We start from the raw sequence: 10708 nt of genomic DNA, 5'->3' as shown, positions 1-10708 counted from the left end.
ATTGGGTTGTTCGTTTTTTTGTTATTGAGCTGCATGAGCTGCTTGTAAATCTTGGAGATTAATCCTTTGTCAGTTGCTTCATTTGCAAATATTTTCTCCCATTCTGATGGTTGTCTTTTGGTCTTGTTTATGGTTTCCTTTGCTGTGCAAAAGCTTTTAAGTTTCATTAGGTCCCATTTGTTTATTTGTGTTCTTATTTCCATTTCTCTGGGAGCTGGGTCAAAAAGAATCTTCCTGTGATGTATGTCATAGAGTGTTCTGCCTATGTTTTCCTCTAAGAGTTTGATAGTGTCTGCCCTTACACTTAGGTCTTTAATCCATTTTGAGTTTATTTTTGTGCATGGTGTCAGGGAGTGTTCTATCTTCATACTTTTACATGTACCTGTCCAATTTTCCCAGCACCACTTATTGAAGAGGCTGTCTTTTCTCCACTGTATATGCTTGCCTCCTTTATCAAAAATAAGGTGCCCATATGTGTGTGGGTTTATCTCTGGGCTTTCTATCCTGTTCCATTGATCTATATTTCTGTTTTTGTGCCAGTACCAAACTGTCTTGATTACTGAAGCTTTGTAATATAGTCTGAAGTCAGGGAGCCTGATTCCCCCAGCTCCATTTTTCGTTCTCAAGATTGCTTTGGCTATTCGGGGTCTTTTGTGTTTCCATACAAATTGTGAAATTTTTTGTTCTAGTTCTGTGAAAAATGCCAGTGGTAGTTTGATAGGGATTGCATTGAATCTGTAGATTGCTTTGGGTAGTAGAGTCATTTTCACAATGTTGATTCTTCCAATCCAGGAACATGGTATATCTCTCCATCTATTTGTATCATCTTTAATTTCTTTCATCAGTGTCTTATAATTTTCTGCATACAGGTCTTTTGTCTCCTTAGGTAGGTTTATTCCTAGATATTTTATTCTTTTTGTTGCAATGGTAAATGGGAGTGTTTTCTTAATTTCACTTTCAGATTTTTCGTCATTAGTGTATAGAAATGCAAGAGATTTCTGTGCATTAATTTTGTATCCTGCTACTTTACCAAATTCATTGATTAGCTCTAGGAGTTTTCTGGTAGCATCTTTAGGATTCTCTATGTATAGTATCATGTCATCTGCAAATAGTGACAGCTTTACTTCTTCTTTTCCGATTTGGATTCCTTTTATTTCTTTGTCTTCTCTGATTGCTGTGGCTAACACTTCCAAAACTATGTTGAATAATAGTGGTGAGAGTGGGCAACCTTGTCTTGTTCCTGATCTTAGTGGAAATGGTTTCAGTTTTTCACCATTGAGGACAATGTTGGCTGTGGGTTTGTCATATATGGCCTTTATTATGTTGAGGAAAGTTCCCTCTATGCCTACTTTCTGCAGGGCTTTTATCATAAATGGGTGTTGAATTTTGTCGAAAGCTTTCTCTGCATCTATTGAGATGATCATATGGTTTTTCTCCTTCAGTTTGTTAATATGATGTATCACATTGATTGATTTGCGTATATTGAAGAATCCTTGCATTCCTGGGATAAACCCCACTTGATCATGGTGTATGATCCTTTTAATGTGCTGTTGGATTCTGTTTGCTAGTATTTTGTTGAGGATTTTTGCATCTATGTTCATCAGTGATATTGGCCTGTAGTTTTATTTCTTTGTGACATCTTTGTCTGGTTTTGGTATCAGGGTGATGGTGGCCTCGTAGAATGAGTTTGGGAGTGTTCCTCCCTCTGCAATATTTTGGAAGAGTTTGAGAAGGATAGGTGTTAGCTCTTCTCTAAATGTTTGATAGAATTCACCTGTGAAGCCATCTGGTCCTGGGCTTTTGTTTGTTGGAAGGTTTTTAATCACAGTTTCAATTTCAGTGCTTGTGATTGGTCTGTTCATATTTTCTATTTCTTCCTGGTTCAGTCTCGGCAGTTTGTGCCTTTCTAAGAATCTGTCCATTTCTTCCAGGTTGTCCATTTTATTGGCATAGAGTTGCTTGTAGTAATCTCTCATGATCTTTTGTATTTCTGCAGTGTCAGTGGTTACTTCTCCTTTTTCATTTCTAATTCTATTGATCTGAGTCTTCTCCCTTTTTCTCTTGATGAGTCTGGCTAATGGTTTATCAATTTTGTTTATCTTCTCAAAGAACCAGCTTTTAGTTTCATTGATTTTTGCTATTGTTTCCTTCATTTCTTTTTCATTTATTTCTGACCTGATCTTTATAATTTCTTTCCTTCTGCTGGCTTTGGGGTTTTTTTGTTCTTCTTTCTCTAATTGCTTTAGGTGCAAGGTTAGGTTGTTTATTCGAGATGTTTCCTGTTTCTTGAGGTAGGCTTGTATTGCTATAAACTTCCCTCTTAGCACTGCTTTTGCTGCGTCCCATAGGTTTTGGGTCGTCGTATCTCCATTGTCATTTGTTTCTAGGTATTTTTTGATTTCTTCAGTGATCACTTCGTTATTAAGTAATGTATTGTGTAGCCTCCATGTGTTTGTATTTTTTACAGGTTTTTTCCTGTAATTGATATCTAGTCTCATAGCGTTGTGGTTGGAAAAGATACTTGATACGATTTCAATTTTCTTAAATTTACCAAGGCTTGATTTGTGACCCAAGATATGATCTATCCTGGAGAATGTTCCATGAGCACTTGAGAAAAATGTGTATTCTGTTGTTTTTGGATGGAATGTCCTATAAATATCAATTAAGTCCATCTTGTTTAATGTATCATTTAAAGCTTGTGTTTCCTTATTTATTTTCATTTTGGATGATCTGTCCATTGGTGAGAGTGGGGTGTTAAAGTCCCCTACTATGATTGTGTTGCTGTCGATTTCCCCTTTTATGGCTGTTAGTATTTGCCTTATGTATTGAGGTGCTCCTATGTTGGGTGCATAAATATTTACAATTGTTATACCTTTCTCTTGGATCGATCCCTTGATCATTATATAGTGTCCTTCTTTGTCTCTTGTAATAGTCTTTATTTTAAAGTCTATTTTGTCTGATATGAGAATTGCTACTCCAGCTTTCTTTTGATTTCCATTTGCATGGAATATCTTTTTCCATCCCCTCACTTTCAGTCTATATGTGTCTCTAGGTCTGAAGTGGGTCTCTTGTAGACAGCATATATATGGGTCTTGTTTTTGTATCCATTCAGCCAGCCTGTGTCTTTTGGTGGGAGCATTTAATCCATTTACATTCAAGGTAATTATCGATATGTATGTTCCTATTCCCATTTTCTTAAATGTTTTGGGTTTGTTATTGTAGGTGTTTTCCTTCTCTTGTGTTTCTTGCCTAGAGAAGTTCTTTTAGCATTTGTTGTAAAGCTGGTTTGGTGGTGCTGAACTCTCTCAGCTTTTGCTTGTCTGTAAAGGTTTTAATTTCTCCATCGAATCTGAATGAGATCCTTGCTGGGTAGTGTAATCTTGGTTGCAGGTTTTTCTCCTTCATCACTTTAAGTATATCCTGCCACTCCCTTCTGGCTTGCAGAGTTTCTGCTGAAAGATCAGATGTTAACCTTATGGGGATTCCCTTGTGTGTTATTTGTTTTTTTTCCCTTGCTGCCTTTAATATGTTTTCCTTATATTTAATTTTTGACAGTTTGATTAATATGTGTCTTGGCGTGTTTCTCCTTGGGTTTATCCTGTATGGGACTCTCTGTGCTTCCAGGACTTGATTAACTATTTCCTTTCCCATATTAGGGAAGTTTTCAACTATAATCTCTTCAAATATCTTCTCAGTCCCTTTCTTTTTCTCTTCTTCTTCTGGGACCCCTATAATTCGAATGTTGGCACGTTTAATGTTGTCCCAGAGGTCTCTGAGACTGTCCTCAGTTCTTTTCATTCTTTTTTCCTTATCCTGCTCTGCAGTAGTTATTTCCACCATTTTATCTTCCAGGTCACTTATCCTTTCTTCTGCCTCAGTTATTCTGCTATTGATCCCATCTAGAGTATTTTTAATTTCATTTATTGTGGTTTTCATCATTGCTTGGTTCCTCTTTAGTTCTTCTACGTCCTTGTTAAATGTTTCTTGCATTTTGTCTATTCTATTTCCAAGATTTTGGATCATCCTTACTATCATTATTCTGAATTCTTTTTCAGGTAGACTACCTATTTCCTCTTCATTTGTTAAGTCTGGTATGTTCTGACCCTGCTCCTTCATCTGCTGTGTGTTTTTCTGTCGTCTCATTTTGCTTATCTTACTGTGTTTGGGGTCTCCTTTTCACAGGCTGCAGGTTCGTAGTTCCTGTTGTTTTTGGTATCTGTCCCCAGTGGCTAAGGTTGGTTCAGTGGGTTGTGTAGGCTTCCTGGTGGAGGGAACTAGTGCCTGAGTTCTGGTGGATGAGGTTGGATCTTGTCTTTCTGGTGGGCACGTCCACGTCTGGTGGTGTATTTTGGGGTGTCTGTGGCCTTATTATGATTTTAGGCAGCCTCTCTGCTAATGGATGGGGCTGTGTTCCTGTCTTGCTAGTTGTTTGGCATAGGGTGTCCAGCACTGTAGCTTGTTGGTCGTTGAGTGAAGCTGGGTCTTGATGTTGAGATGGAGATCTCTGAGAGATTTTTGCCGTTTGGTATTACGTGAAGCTGGGAGGTCTCTTGTGGACCAGTGTCCTGAAGTTGGCTCTCCCACCTCAGAGGCACGGCCCTGATGCCTGGCTGGAGCACCAAGAGCCTTTCGTCCACACGGCTCAGAGTAAAAGGGAGAAAAAATAGAAAGAAAGAAAGAAAGAAAGAAAGAGGCTATAATATAGTGAAGTAAAATAAAGCTATTGTAAAGCAAAGCTATACAGACAAAATCGCACCCAGAAGCATATACATATACACTCACAAATAAAGGAAAAGGGGAAAAATTAATATATCCTGCTCCCAAAGTCCACCTCCTGAATTTGGGATGATTCGTTATCTATTCAGGTATTCACCAGATGCAGGCACATCAAGTTGTTTGTGGAGTTTTAATCCGCTGCTTCTAAGGCTGCTGGGAGAGATTTCCCCTTATCTTCCCTGTTCGCACAGTTCGTGGGGTTCAGCTTTGGATTTGGACCCGCCTCTGCGTGTAGGTCGCCTGAGGGCGTCTATTCCCCGCACAGACAGGACGGGGTTAAAGGAGCAGCTGCTTCGGGGGCTCTGGCTCCCTCAGGCCGCGGGGAGGGAGGTGTACAGAGGAGGCGGGGTGAGCCTGCAGCGGCCGAGGCCGGCGTGACGTTGCACCAGCCTGAGGCGGGCAGTGCGTTCTCCCGGGGAACTTGTCCCCGGATCACGGGACCCTGGCAGTGGCGGGCTGCACAGGCTCCCGGGAGGGGCGATGTGGAGAGTGACTTGTGCTCACACACAGGCTTTTTGGAGGCGGCAGCAGCAGCCCCAGCATCTCACGCCCGTCTCTGGGGTCCGTGCTGATCGCCGCGGCTCACGCCTTTCTCTGGATTTCGTTTAGGCGGCACTCTGAATCCCCTCTCCTTGCGCGCCGCGAAACAAAGAGGCAAGAAAAAGTCTCTTGCCTCTTCGGCAGCTGCAGACTTTTTCCCGGACTCCCTACCAGCCAGCTGTGGTGCGCTAACCCCTTCAGGCTGTGTTCACGCCGCCAGCCCCAGTCCTCTCCCTGCGATCCAACCGAAACCGAAACCCGAGCCTCAGCTCCCAGCCCCGCCCGCCGAGCAGACAAGCCTCTCGGGCTGGTGAGTGCTGCTCCGCGCCGAGCCTCTGTGCGGGAGTCTCTCCGTTTTTTTCCTCTGCGCCCCTGTTGCTGTGGGGTCTGCGGTGATCGCCGCGGCTCGCGCCCTTCTCTGGAGTTCGTTTAGGCGGCGCTCTGAATCCCCTCTCCTTGCGCGCCGCGAAACAAAGAGGCAAGAAAAAGTCCCTTGCCTCTTCGGCAGCTGCAGACTTTTTCCCGGTCTCCCTCCCAGCCAGCTGTTGTGCGCTAATCCCTTCAGGCTGTGTTCACGCTGCCAGCCTCAGTCCTCTCCCTGCGATCCGACCGAAGCCGAGCCTCAGCTCCCAGCCCCGCCCGCCCCGGCGGGGGAGCAGACAAGCCTCTCGGGCTGGAGAGTGCTGCTCGGCGCCGAGCCTCTGTGCGGGAATCTCTCCGTTTTTCCCTCTGCGCCCCTGTTGCTGTGGGATCCGCGCTGGTAGCTGCGGCTCGCGCCCGTCTCTGAAGTTCGTTTAGGCAGCGCTCTGAATCCCCTCTCCTCGCGCACCAGGAAACAAAGAGGGAAGAAAAAGTCTCTTGCCTCTTCGGCAGCTGCAGACTTTTTCCCGGACTCCCTCTTGGCTAGCTGTGGTGCACTAACGCCTTCAGGCTGTGTTCACGCCGCCAACCGCAGTCCTCTCCCTGCGATCCGACCGAAGCCCGAGCCTCAGCTCCCAGCCCCGCCCGCCCCGGCGGGGTAGCAGACAAGCCTCTCGGGCTGGAGAGTGCTGCTCGGCGCCGAGCCTCCGTGCGGGAACCTCTCCGCTTTGCCCTCCGCACCCCTGTGGCTGCGCTCTCCTCCGTGGCTCCGAAGCTTCCCCCCTCTGCCACCCGCAGTCTCCGCCCGCGAAGGGGCTTCCTAGTGCGTGGAAATCTTTCCTCCTTCACGGCTCCCTCCCACTAGTGCAGGTGCCGTCCCTATTCTTTTGTCTCTGTTATTTCTTTTTTCTTTTGCCCTACCCAAGTACGGGGGGAGTTTCTTGCCTTTTTGGAGGTCGGACGTTTTCTGCCAGCGTTCAGTGGGTGTTCTGTGGGAGCAGTTCCACGTGTAGATGTATTTCTACTGTATCTGTGGGAAGGAAGGTGATCTCCGCGTCTTACTCTTCCGCCATCTTCCCGAGGACCCTACTTTGTATTTATCTAATGAGTAATAACATTGAACAACCTTTCAGGTATTTATTTGTCATTCTTATATCTTTCTGGTGTGGTGTCTGTTCAAATATTTTGACATTTTTAATTGGATTGTTTGTCTTCCTACTCTTAAATTTTGAGAGTTCTTTATACAATCGGCCCTTGAATGTGGGGGGTTAGGGGTGCCCACACTCCACACAGTCAAAAATCTATATATAACCTTGCAGTCTGCCCTCTGTATCTGTGGTTCCACATCTGTGGATTCAACCAACCATGGATCATGTAGTACCGTAGTATGTATTTATTGAAAAACATCCACGTATAAGTGGACCCCCACAGTTCAAACCAATGTGTTCAAGGGTCAACTGTATATTCTGGATACAAGCCTACTGTGAGATATGTTATTTGAAAATATTTTATTTCAGTGTGTTGCTTGTCTTTTAATTCTCATTAGTTTCTTTGATTAAGTATTTTTAAAATTTTTGATAAAGTTCTGTTTAATAATTTTGTGTTTAATGATTATGTTTTTGGTATTGTGTCTGAAAACTTGTTGCCTAACTCCATTTCATGAAAATTTTCTAATAAAAATTTCATAGTTTTAGGTTTTACATATAGTTCTAGGATATATTTGTGTCAATTTTTGTATAATATATGAGGTTTAGGTCAAGGTTCACTTTTTTACATATGGGTATCTAATTGTTCCAACATCCTTTGTTAAAAAGTTTATCCTTCTATGGAGAGCAGTATGGAGGTTCCATAAAAAAACTAAAAATAGGGCTACTATGTGATCCTGCAATCCCACTCCTGGGAATATATCTGGAGAAAACCATAAATTGAAAAGATACATGCACCCCAATGCTCACTGCAGCACTATTTACAATAGCCAAGACATGGAAGCAACCTAAATGTCCATCGACAGATCAACAGAGAGAGAAGATGTGGTATATATATATACAACAGAATATTACTCAACCATAAAAAAGTGAAATAACGCCATTTGCAGCAACATGGATGAACCTAGAGATTATCTTACTAAGTGAAGTAAGACAGACAAAGACAAATATCAGATGATATTGCTTATATGTGGAATCTAAAAAAAAAAGAGAAATACAAATGAACTTAATCTACAAAACAGAAATAGACCCACAGACATAGAAAACAAACTTATGGTTACCAAAGGGGAAAGGAGGGAGGGATAAATTAAGAGTTTGGGATTAACAAATACACACTACTATGTATAAAATAGGTAACCAACAAGGGCCTACTGTATAGCACAGGGAACTATACTCAATATTTTGTAATAACCTATAAGGGAAAAGAATCTGAAATCACTTGGCTGTACACCTGAAACTAACACAATATTGTAAATCAACTATACTTCAGTAAAAAAATTTGTTTTTAATTTTATCCATTCTCCACTGATTTGCTTTTATACCCCTGTCAAAAATCAATTCTACATATTTGTATAATATTGACTATTCTCATTCAGGAATATGATATATCTCTTCTAAGATCCACTCCCGCCTCCCCCCCACACACAACATCTTTTGTGTAATGCTTCATTTGTCTTCATTTGGTTCAATTATTTAGGAATTTTAGCAACAAACAGGCCCTATGCTGACTTCTCTGCAGTATATATGTCTCTGCAGTATTCTCAGAAGAGTGGAGAAACTTCCCCAACCTGCATTGCTCCTTATTACCTGAAAGCAGAGACAGACTTGCTTACGCATGCCCTTCATAAAACCAGCTTGTCCTGCAGCCCCTTTTCCAGACATCACACTAAAATATAGAAAACATGACATTCCTCTCCAAACCCTTCCTTCACCTCCTCCACCCCTATACAAAACCCTTCACAGAAGTTCTTTCACATACAAACTGTTTTATGTAAATGGATTCCTGTGGGCCTGACCTTGACATGTCTGAATCCCAGTGGAAACACAACTTAGCCTCAAAATGAGACCCTCATACTACATTCAGAATATTTTTCCATGTTTTCAAAATGTCAATAATGAGACAAATGGAGCTTGAACCAAAGTGATGAGAGCAAGAATGGAGAGGAAATGTTACTACAAAGGATAAACCAGGCTCTAGTCCCAGATTCAATACGAAGCACAAGGAAGAAGGTGAAATGCAAGCAAGATCACTCATCCTCAGTGGAAAAGCATGAGGTGATTCATAAAAATATGAAATATGGGCAAGTTCAGTTGTAAATACACATTGAGTATGAGACGATTATAAAGACTTTAAGTGGAAATATTCTGCAGAAAGTTGGAAATATAGGTGAGAACCTCTGAGAATATAAAATGGGGAACTGTCACTATAAGGTGAAAAAGTTAAGCTGTGAGAATGAATGATTTCTCCGAGGGAGAAATCAGATAGAGAGAAAAACAAAAGACCAAGGATTGAACCTTGAAATTAATGAGTAGCATTCAAGTGGCTGACTATAAAGGCTGGGTGGCAAAATATGTCAATTTAAGCAGAAAAGGGCTAATTGAAAAGGGGCAAAGAGCTTTCCTCTGCTGCAGGTATCAAATTAATTGTGGTTTTAATATACTTTTTATTTGTTTGTTTTGCTTTGTATGTTATTGTTGTTACTGTTGTGTGTTTCTCTGCTATTGATGCTCAGTAGCATCACTATCCCTTGACCTTGCCTTGCTTTATCCTCTTGAAAAGGAAGGAAACTTTCTGATATCTATGGTCTAGGAAAGCCAAAATACTGAAATTCTACACTAACACCAACGATACGATACCCTGTAATAATCATTTTCCAATTTTATCCTTTCAAAAAAGAGATCGTCCCTGTTTTCAGCAGTTATATGGCTACCAGATATTTTCTGATTAATTATTTGCATCTACACACAAGTATTCCTTGCAAAACAACCCTAACAGATTCCTTATATATCCAGGAACTCCACAGATTATACACAAGGTTTTCAAAGCAAAGTTTTCAAAATAAGTGCTTAGTTTTCCAATTATAAAGTAAAATATGCCCATTCTGGAAAATTTAAGATGATATAAAAATACATAAGTATACTGGAATGATTCAAAAATCCAACTAACTGGACATCACAGTAAGCACATTTCCTATAGTCTTTTTTTAAATATTATTGAGATAATATTTTGCATAAAAAGTCACATTGTTTTTTCACTTACTATAATAAAAGCTTTTTTCTATACTATTACAGACTCTTCATAAGTATTTATCATATTTAAAGGCTTCAAAATGTTCCATCGTATAGCTGTCCAATATTTTTAGTCATTAATTATGTTTTAGCACTTGGACTTCCATTTCATTTTTCTTCAGTACAAAAAAAAATCGTAGGAAATTATGGGTTCTAATTTTTAAAAGAATCCATTTTGAGTCATCCTCACATGAAACAGACTTAATATGAATACCAATTTCAGTTAAATGCAAAAAGGTGATGTTTCACTGGATTCTAATATGTTCAGGTTTTCTCTGCATATGAAATTCCCACAGTGCACAAAAATGGTCCAATGATTTTTTTTCTGGGTAATGAATACAAACCTAGAGTTAATCCTTCCCTTCAGTGTATTAACCCCAAATCTCTCTTCTAATAACTCTATTTCCTTTCCATTAAAAAATATCATCCAAATTACTTTCAACCATTGTCTGCCATAAAGTTCACTGGCTTTTGGTTATTTACAGGTATCCTATACAGTGATGAGAGCAGAACATCTATCTTTATTATATTCAAGTACACAGATCAATGTGCCTGGTGCTTTAAGAAATTATCTTAAGGCTTTCCTGATGTTTGCTTCTGGGACTTGATTCTAATGAAGCATGCACACTGGGGCTGGGGTATGTGGAATCCTAGGCAGATGGTTATGACTGTGAGTTAAAAATTTGCTGACCAACAATTTGGAAAAATTTTTCAACTAAAGCAATTTTTACAACATGCAATATGAGAATAATATATCA

At 40.8% G+C, this 10708-nt stretch overlaps 1 protein-coding gene and 1 long non-coding RNA gene across 2 annotated transcripts in view; one reads left to right on the top strand and one right to left on the bottom strand.

Annotated features, from left to right (window-relative positions):
- LOC309644233 (olfactory receptor 10J3-like) overlaps nt 1–10708 on the bottom strand; it is a 130183-nt gene that overhangs the window by 115932 nt on the left and 3543 nt on the right. The gene's annotated exons all lie outside the window — the stretch shown is intronic.
- The window catches only part of LOC309645550, a 251878-nt gene continuing 245662 nt past the window's right edge, over nt 4493–10708 (top strand). Inside the window, exon 1 of the long non-coding RNA XR_014254954.1 lies at nt 4493–4704. This is a non-coding gene — a long non-coding RNA (uncharacterized lncRNA). The remainder of the gene's footprint in view (nt 4705–10708) is intronic.

The sequence above is a fragment of the Balaenoptera physalus genome (assembly GCF_965194825.1).
Source record: "Balaenoptera physalus genome assembly, chromosome: 1".
NCBI lineage: Eukaryota > Metazoa > Chordata > Mammalia > Artiodactyla > Balaenopteridae > Balaenoptera > Balaenoptera physalus.
This window is presented reverse-complemented; position numbering and strand designations above follow the sequence as displayed.